Raw genomic sequence first — 10,039 nt, forward strand, 5'->3', positions numbered from 1 at the left:
ATATTTCATGTATGGCTAAATTATAGTATGCAAGAAACATGCAAATCTTGTCTTACTATAAATAGGTTAAACACAACTTCATTTTTTAAGATAGTATTAAATCTATCAGAATGATAATTATACTTGGATTTATCAATACGCACATTATGAAACATTATTGTATCACACACTTATTCAATCTTACGAGAAATCTGACATCACCCATTGATACAATGAGTAAATCTCAACTTTTATAACATTAAGTTAATTAGAAACACATTTCAAAATATGAAAAACTTATAAGCAATATGTATAAACAATTTAGATAAGCAAAACTTACAAGAGATATTTATATACAATTTATTAGAAGAAAAAATAAACTTATATACTTGAAGATTTTGTAGATATACATTTTGTGTGCAATAATTAAAGATTAATTCTTGAAACGTACCTAATACATACAAAGCAGAATTTACCTCTATCAACAATGTATTTTAACTAACACTATAATATAGAACCTGATTGAAATGAAACTATGAGAAAACACTATTATTTTCATTATAGATGAAGACTAACCTCAACAAATATAACAGCAAGGGTTTAATTAGGAGGGTGCATGGTGGGGTTAAAAGAAAAGGAGTGAAGGAGACAAGTGATTGAAGGCATTCCAAATTTCTCATTCAGGTTGGTGGAGAAAAAATGAGGGGTGTCAGACAACACCACGTGAGGGTTTTTCTTGATGATGAAAAGGAACGCTTCCAAAATTTATGTTGTTTTCACTTTGCGTGATGAAACCCTTTGCGTGCCAAGATGAAAAAGAAGAGGAGGCAACGTAGTAGGGTAAGGAAAGTGGTGGTGTGAAGAAAAGAAGGTGATGTTGTCTGTACTTCCTAGCTATCGTGTCAGTCATTAAAAGGAAAATTTTATGGATGGACATAGAGCAATGGAACAAGCAGGGGTATCACAGTTTCACTCATCAACCTAACCATTATTTGGAAACAAATCAAAGAAAACCAGATCAAATGGTAATAATTTGACACACGTTTAATGCATATATCTTTTTCCCTTTTATATATAGATCATGATATAATTATAAATGCATTCACACCTTTCCAATAATTTACTTGTTCTCTATAGGATGAAGACACAGGTTGATAGCTATAATATAATAATTTTGGATAATGATTCACATGCACCTCTTTTTGATATACACTTTTTTTTCTTATATTTTTCTCTTATCACATTATATGTCTTTATAAACCTATGGTTTTTATTCTCTTTCTATGCGTATATCAAGTGTTGATGAATATTTTGGATGTATAGTAATAATTTTTCAGTAATGTTATGTTCGTTTTGTAATATTTAAGAATACCATCAAAGACAGGAGAATCCTCAAAATGTAGTTCAACAATCTTTGAAGAAATATTAAAGAGCAAAACAAGTGGATATTCTGTCTCCATTAGGATTGAGGTTAAAGTATATATACACATAAACAATTTTTTTTTTCTTTTTATCGGTAATAACAAATAAATAAATTAGAACCACTTCAGGGGTGGTTCAACCCTTATACGCATTACACAATACCAATTCCAGTTGCATACTGCCAAAACCAACAAAACAAACCCTGCCCTTAAAAGAACTAAAAAAACTTCAGGAAACTAACCTCATACACTCCATTGATTTCAAACACCAATCAGAATAGGAGAAGGAAACTCACCAAACACCAATCTGCTTGGACATAAACAGTAACTCAAGTGAGATTGCCTTATGTCTAAACTCAGGTTTTTAAAATGGTAATAATAGTCTAACACGGCTTGCTCGGCGCAGAGACAAGGAGAACATGGAGGATTTGGTCCTAATCGACATGCCTACAAAAACTCAAATGATTTCACGACGTTCTTCTTTGCGAATTTTCCAAACGGGTATGGGGAACTGGATATATCAAGATTTTTAGAAGGTGGGCTAGGGTTAAAGAAGTGTTTATCTCAAGAAGACTTAACAAATGGGGGAGAAGGTTTGGGTTTGTTAGATTTTTTGAAGTAAGGAATGTGGGGAGGCTAGAGAAGGATCTTGATCAGATTTACATAGGCAACAAGAAGCTGCATGTAAATGTTCCGAAATACAGGAGGAGTGAGCAGGAATTGTTCCGTCCGGTTGACCTGGGACGTCTTCGTGCGCGACCTCAACCGTCAGCTAGGGACTCCTTCCCACTGGTTACCTATGTAATCCTGCAAAGAAGGACAAAAGGGCGCCCTAGCGGCCGTTTGCACTCCGACGCTCAAGTCAGCCAACAAGAAACACCAAAAACTGTGCACCTCCGTATCGGAGCACCGCCTATGGCACTCTGAAGGTGGTAAAAAAGAACTGTGTCTAGTGTATATTTCTCCTTTTAGCAAAAATCTTTCCCTAGTCCCTTGTGCATAACCTCAAGGCTTGAGCAAGCAACTAGAGAGTTTTTGGGAAATTTGCCAAAAGTTCCAACCCTGTTTCCAACATTCTCAACGCTATTTAAACTACCCAAGCATTTAAAACGCCTTAAAGCGCTTTTAATCATAAACGTAACGCACTTAATTAACGCGTCTAATTAGAAAACGTAGCGCATTTAAGACGTTGAAACGCTTGGGAGCCTTTATAGTACCTTAAATGCTCGAAACAGAAACCGTATTGAATGACTTTAATTACCTGGTACCTGACTAAATGGTGTTTCTATTCTGACCTGGCTGTCGTACACGTGGAGGGCCTCACAACGCCATGACCCCATCTGGGGACGTTTCTGCCCATCTGGGGACGTTTCTACGTGTGAGTCCTCCTGCTTGGAAGTGCTACTGCGCAAGGGGTGACTTTTTGGGTGCCAACTCATGCCCCCAATTATCTAGTCACTCACTTTGAGAGCGTATCTGCCTTCCTCTCGTACCCTGCACCTGGCTACCCTGGGCGTGACCCTCCCCTTGAGTCGTATCTGTCCCAAAGGCGTCTCTGAGGCGGCAGGGGTACTTCACGAGTCAGGCTGCCCTACACTGGTGGTATCACTATGACCTTGAAGCCACCTTTTCGTTCTCTTTATCACCACCCCGGATTATCGGGACCTGAGGCCTTCCCACGGCGCCGCTCCCTCCATGGTCTTTCCTACCCATGGGTATCGGAGAATCGTGCTGTGACTGCCTTGACTTAATGATATTTGCTCTTGGCAACGCCCTGGTTGGGCGACGCCTTCGCCTAGGCGGCGCCTTATCATGGCGACGCTTCCTCTTGGCGACGCTAGCACTTGGCATCTCTTCACTTAGGCGACGCCTCATGTTGACTTTGACTCCAGGCGTTGACTTTGACTTTGACTTTGTCAACGCCCGGATACGGGACGGTACAGGAATCTAAAGGGCAGGAGAGTGAAAACAGAGTGTATCATAAGGAGAAGGGAAGGTTATATAGAAAACCGCAAGAGGAGTCACCGGCTGTTCGCGATCAGAAGAGAATAACGGAGGTCTGGAGAGTGAAGGCAGGGAGCAAGTCATACGCAGATGTTATCAAAGGTGACGCACAGAGAAGGTGGGAGGGGCCAACTATCACCACTGAAAAGCAGGTATTATCGTGGATGGAGTACAGTATGATAGGGCAGTTTAGGGAAGAGTTGAGCTTTGAAGAACTTGGTGACGAATTTATTAAAGGGGGTATGAGCATGGTCAGAGTCAGATTCCTGGGAGATAATCTTGCTCTCCTTACTCCACGAGAAGGGCAGAACATGAAGGAGTTAATAAATCTCAATAAGGTGTGGTTCGAGAGTGTATTCCAAAAAATCGAGACATAGACGGAGGAGTCTGCTACAGAACATAGAGTAGTCTGGGTGCGATGTTATGGTTTGCCCTTACCGCTGTGGACCAAAGATTGTTTCTCAAAAAGAGTAAGAGAGGAAGCTGTTAGAATGGATGACTTTAAACTAGAGAGGGGGGGTGAATTGTTTAAAAAGGGTTTTCGCAAACTTTTAAGTCAAGAATGAAATTATCTCAAGAAACAATTGATAAGAACTCCAGTTTGCCAAATCAATAAGCAAAAACAACAGCATCAAAAAAACAATCGGTTGTTTCGCAGAAACAATCGGTTGTTTATACTAGTAAACAAAAATCAAAACTGAATTTAAAGAGATTAAGGATAGAAGCACTAGAAGAACATTTGGTATCATGAGCAAAGGTTCTTCAAAGATGAGTATTTCTTGGTCATTTCTATTTTGAGTTCTTCTTTAATCCATGTTGTTCTTCGTATTTCCATATTTGTCTTGTTGTTTTTTAATTTTTGCTTTGAATTAGTGTGCTGTTTGGAAATTCCAATCGGTGCATCTTGTTCAATTGTTCTTGAGCAATCTTTGTGCAATTTTTGGTAGGATTCCATATACTTTGTGTTGCTGTTTTTATTTTAGGTATTTGAGTCCTTATTGCAATTTTTTTGGTTCATTTTGTGTTCATTTGAGTCTTTTAATTTTTGAATCTATATGTGTTTTGTCTAGTCATATTCTTCCAAAATGTCATCAAATCATAGTAGTACTTTGTTTGGCTTATTTATTTCTTGATTTTGGTCTAAATGTTTGATTTGAATATGCTGTGTTTTTTATCCTTTGGTGCTTTCTATTTTTAGCTTGAGTTCATATTTGTGTTTAGATCTACACAAATTCCTTTTCACCAATTCCATTGTGTCTTTCTTTTGGTATATCTTGCTGTTTTTTCCAGATTTACAGAATCCCCTGTTTTGCATAACTCTGTGCTGGCTGTTTTGCTTAAGAAAATTATTTTCCCACATAGGAAATTTCTGATCCTCTGGATTATGCAAGATTGAGGTGTTACAGAAAAGACAAAAAAATAATCAGTTCAAAAAAGTCAATAGAAAAAAAATGATAAATATTATAAACACAGTGTGCAAATCTGGCGCTACAACTGGCTTTAGAAAATTTATTAAAAAAAAATTGTTCATGCGTTTGGAGTGAAACCAACGCCAGAATTCAGTTAAGATCTTGAATTGTTTGCATATAAATTTTCAGAAGCAAATCTTAAAAGGGCAGCTCAGCATAAATCGGGGAAAATCACGCTCTTTGGCCCACAACAATTATTTCAGTGGTGTTGTTTTTTATTTTGAAATCAATTCTAGTGCTATTCTTAGGATCCATTTTGTGTGCCTACCTTTCTTTGAGTACCTTTATTTGCTTGTCTAATATTTCTTTGGAACTCTTTCTAGTTGTCACATTTTAATTCCATTTGTGTGGTACTGTTTTTCCAATTAATTTGTTTCTTGCTTTAATTCTTTGACCTCTAAATTTGGTGGTGGATTGATTATCAATTGGTGCTTATTTGAATGGAAATTGACTTGAGTGAGGTCTAGTTTGCTTGATAGTTTGCTTGATTAACAATTGGTACTTCTTTAATTATGTGATTAGACAGTGAGTGTGTCTTCAAGGGCTCCAAGTGTCCAAGAAGCCTCACCTAGGGCCGACTAGTCTAGAACTATCTAGTTTAGCAATTGTTAATTGTTTTAATTGCATCTCTTTGCTTTAGATAGTTACGTTTTTAATTATCTTGTTTTGCTTAAAGCTTTGTTAATTCTTGCTTGGTTAATTAGTTAGTTTGCATTGTTTTCTTGCATTAAAATCTAATTTCTCCAACCTAATTGTGTTTTAAGTGGTTTACTAAGAGAAAACTTTGTGTGAAGACATTGAGGGATAGTCTTTGGCTAAGGCAAGGCTTGGTATTTAAGTAGTCCATTGTGACTCACCTCCCTTACCTGGAAGACTACCTTCTTTGACTTCCCTAAATTTTCTCAAAGTAAAATACTTCTACACACAAAGCTCTAGTTATGTCTTCTTCTTCTCATTCTGCAAAGTCTATTGAAAGTGAAGTAAAATCTTTGAAAACTCTTTTGAATGAAGTTTCACAAGCTGTGCAAATGATTTCATTTAGACAATTGGAGAATGAGACTAAAATCAATGAGTTGACTAAAGTCAAGGAAGAGAAGTCTCAATTTTCAAAAAAATTACATTCTCATGCATCTAGCTCTAAACATCATGATTATCTTGGGGAAGAAAGTCTTAGGACAAATGAATATCATCAACCATCCCCTAGGAGATCTAGAAAAGAGAGACAAGAAAACCTAAAGGAAGTTAAGGTAGAGCTACCTCATTTCTATGGAAAAGAAGATCTAGAAACATATCTATATTGGGAGATGAGGGTAGAGCAATTGTTTGCTTACAACCATGTGAGTGAAGAAAAGAAAGTACTCTTAGCTACCTTAAGTTTTCAATGTGATGCTATGTATTGGTGGAATGCCCTAAAAAGAGAGAGACATCTCCACAAGGACCCTCCCATTACATCTTGGAATGACCTTAGGGGAGCCTTGAGATGTCGCCATATTCCCTCACATTACAATAGGAAGTTGATGGACATGCTCCAAAGACTTCATCAAAAAGATATGAGTGTAGAAGAATATTGGCAAAAGATGATATCATATATTGAGAGGGCAAGGATTAACGAGGACAACCATACCACCATAGCTAGGTTTCTAAGTGGTCTCAAACTTGAGATAAGAAATAAAGTTGAACTTTTACCTTATAGAGATTTAAATGACTTGATTCAACTTAGCATTAAAGTTGAAAAACAAATTTTGATAAAACAATCAAGTCAAAAATAAAGTTCATACTATGTATCTTATGACAAGGATGAGTTCCATAGAGGGGAAGAACATATACAAGAACCATCTCTAGAACTTTCCCAAAACCTAACCAAGCATATCTCTCACACTCAAGCTAGAGAAATTCCATCTCTAGAATACCTTGGCAATGATCAATTAGCATCTCAATGTTCCAATGAAAGATCTATGATCTTAAGGGACAAAGATGAAAATAGTAGCCAAGAAAAAGAAGCTAGTGAGAGTGATGAAAATGTAAAAATAGAAAAGCAAGAGAACCTTGTGAAACAAAAGGCGTGGGAGAAGGGTGTTCCTTCCCACAAGGTCATTCAACAAGGCAAGCACATTGAAAATACCCTTGAAAACATGCTTCTTGTTGAACAACCTAGCCTTACCTCTTGTAAAGGAACACTTGCAAGCATAAGCAAAAAAGAAGAGTCTTTAAAAGAAGTTTGCATAGATAAAGACTATTTCTCATATGTGCTAAGATATCACCAAGAGGATGTCAAGTTACCTATAAGCATCTACAAAAACAAATTTTTGTGTGAAGTAGTGCCTAGAGAAACTTGTCATGTCTTATTGAGACAACCATTGCAAAGTGTACAAATTTCCATAAACAATGGTTGTAACAACGAGACTATCTTTACACATAAGAGAAAAAGTCTTCATGAAGGAGAACTCATGGGCCACATTAGAGTTGATAAAACTCTAGAGCTTTTAAAAGGAAAACTTTTGTCACCCATGAGAAAAGAAGTTCAAAGACATTACTTTAGGTACAATTCTTGTTTTCAAACTACACCTAAGGCAATGTCTCAAGAACTCTATGCTCCTTCACCTTTTGTAAATGATCTTTGGGAAGACACAAATTTCATTTTAGAGCTTCCTAGGACAACAAAAGGTCTTGATTCAATTTTTATGGATAAACTCTTCTCTAGAGAAGTGTTACATCTTCATGGTTTATCCTCAAGCATAGTGTTGGATAGAGCTCCAAATTTCGCAACCCATGATTTGAGGATTCTCTTGGGAAAACTTGCAACTAAGTTGTACACTTTAAATTCTTATCATCCTCAAAGGCATGGTCAAAATACATTTGAAAATCTTGCTCTTTCTACTATGCCTAGAGTAATCATAAAAGACAAACACAACTGTAGAGATGAGCATGCACACCATAAAGTAGCTCACAAAACTACTTATATTTCTACCTTTGAGGTTGTATGTGGGCTAAATCATCTTCCTTGTTTTGAGATGTTACCATCTACTATCGGATTTGTGCCTAAGGAGAAAGTAACCACAATTGGAAATTTTAAAATGCATAAGATGATTAGAGAACACATACAACAATAAAAAAAAAATATTGTAAAAACTTGCCAAACACAAAAGAAAAACAAAAATGGCAACTTAGTGAAATTAATTTTCAAACTGAAACCTCTGCTTTATTTGATGATTTCCGTAGGTACACGTTTGACCCAGGAGGGCAATCCTAGTTCTCAAAGCAAGAGGCTGCTATTCGAGATCAAGTCTGAAGATCTGAGGATAGATCTTCTCAAGAAGGAGGAGATGATGGACACCATCCAGCCACAACCATCCCCTTAGGAAGCAAAAGCATTGGATTTGAGGACAAATCCTTTTCAAAAGGGAGGGGATGATGGAAGAGGGACAAGCACAACCTTCCATGAAAGGCAAGAGCCAAGTCAAGTGCGTCTAAGATCAAGCTAGGAGCGTCTAAGACCAAGCCAGGAGCGTCTAGGACAAGAAGGCCAAGGTAGGAGCGTCTAGGACAAGCTAGGAGCGTCTAGGACAAGAAGACTTGGATCAAAGGTATGAATGGGAGAGTGGCATACTAGCACATATTCCGTGAAGGCCCATCAAGTGTAGTTTAGCTTTAATTGGGGTGTAAATAGCATAGCCATGTGGACAAATGTTTATTTTTCTGCACATTATAATTAAGGAGGAGTTAACCTTGATTAGCTAAAGGTTTCTAGAAGCCTTCACTAATCAAGGGACAGTTTTGTGAAGCCATGTGCACCCATGTGCACCCATGTGCTCCATGTGCGATGTGCCTTCACATTTTCATTTCATTTTGCTTGCATTTCATTTGCACTTAGCCTAACATTTACGGCCTTCTTAGCCTATAAAAGGAGATTCCTATCACTTGTATTGGCAAGATTAATGAGAGTAATGTTATGCTGCCCACATTGTGCCATACATTGCTTTTGCGTAGTTTCTAGGACCTAATCTTCATCTTCACCATCTATCAAAGGGTTGGCCGAACCTCCCTTCTTCCATACTTATCATGCACCTTCAAGATCACCACAACTCCTAGGAGGATCTTGCCCATTTCAATCCATAGCTTCCGCAACAATTTTCACAACATCCAAGAAGAGCTCCTTGAGAATGCCATCATTTGGTATCATGAGCATAGGTTCTTCAAAGATGAGTAGTTCTTGGTCATTTCTATTTTGAGTTCTTCTTATTTTCCTAGTTGTTCATCTTGTTTCCATATTTGTCTTGCTATTTTTTAATTTTTGCTTTGAATTGGTGTGCTGTTTGGAAATTCCAATCGGTGCATCTTGTTCAATTGTTCTTGACCAATCTTTGTGCAATTTTTAGTAGGATTCCATACACTTTGTGTTGCTGTTTTTATTTTAGGTATTTGAGTCCTTATTGCAATTTTATTTGGTTCATTTTATGCTCTTTGAGTCTTTTAATTTCTGAATCTATATGTGTTTTGTCTAGTCATGTTTTTCCAAAATGTCATCAAATCATAGTAGTACTTTGTTTGGCTTATTTGTTTCTTGATTTTGGTCTAAATGTTTGTTTTGAATCTGCTGTGTTTTTTATCCTTTGGTGCCTTTTTATTTTTACTTGAGTTCATATTTGTGTTTAGATCTACACAAATTCCTTTTCACCAATTCCATTGTGTTTTTCTTTTGGTATCTTGCTGTTTCTTTTTTCAGATTTTACAGAATCCCCTGTTTTGCATAACTCTGTGCTGGCTGTTTTGCTTAAGAAAATTATTTTCCCACATAGGAAATTTCTGATCCTCTGGATTATGCAAGATTGAGGTGTTACAGAAAAGACAAAAAAATAATCAGTTCAAAAGAGTCAATAGAAAAAAAATGATAAATATTATAAAAACAGTGTGCAAATCTGGCGCTACAACTGGCGTAACTGAACACTGATTTTAGAAAATTTATTAAAAAAAAATGGTTCATGCGTTTGGAGTGAAACCAACCTCAGAATTTAGTTAAGATCTTGAATTATTTGCATATAAATTTTCAGAAGCAAATCTTAAAAGGGAAGCTCAGCATAAATCGGGGAAAATCAAAATCTCTGGCCCACAACAATTATTTCAGTGGTGCTGTTTTTGATTTTGAAATCAATTCTAGTGCTATTCTTA

This window comes from Phaseolus vulgaris, chromosome 4 (assembly GCF_051622355.1).
Source record: "Phaseolus vulgaris cultivar YP4 chromosome 4, ASM5162235v1, whole genome shotgun sequence".
Classification (NCBI taxonomy): Eukaryota; Viridiplantae; Streptophyta; class Magnoliopsida; order Fabales; family Fabaceae; genus Phaseolus; species Phaseolus vulgaris.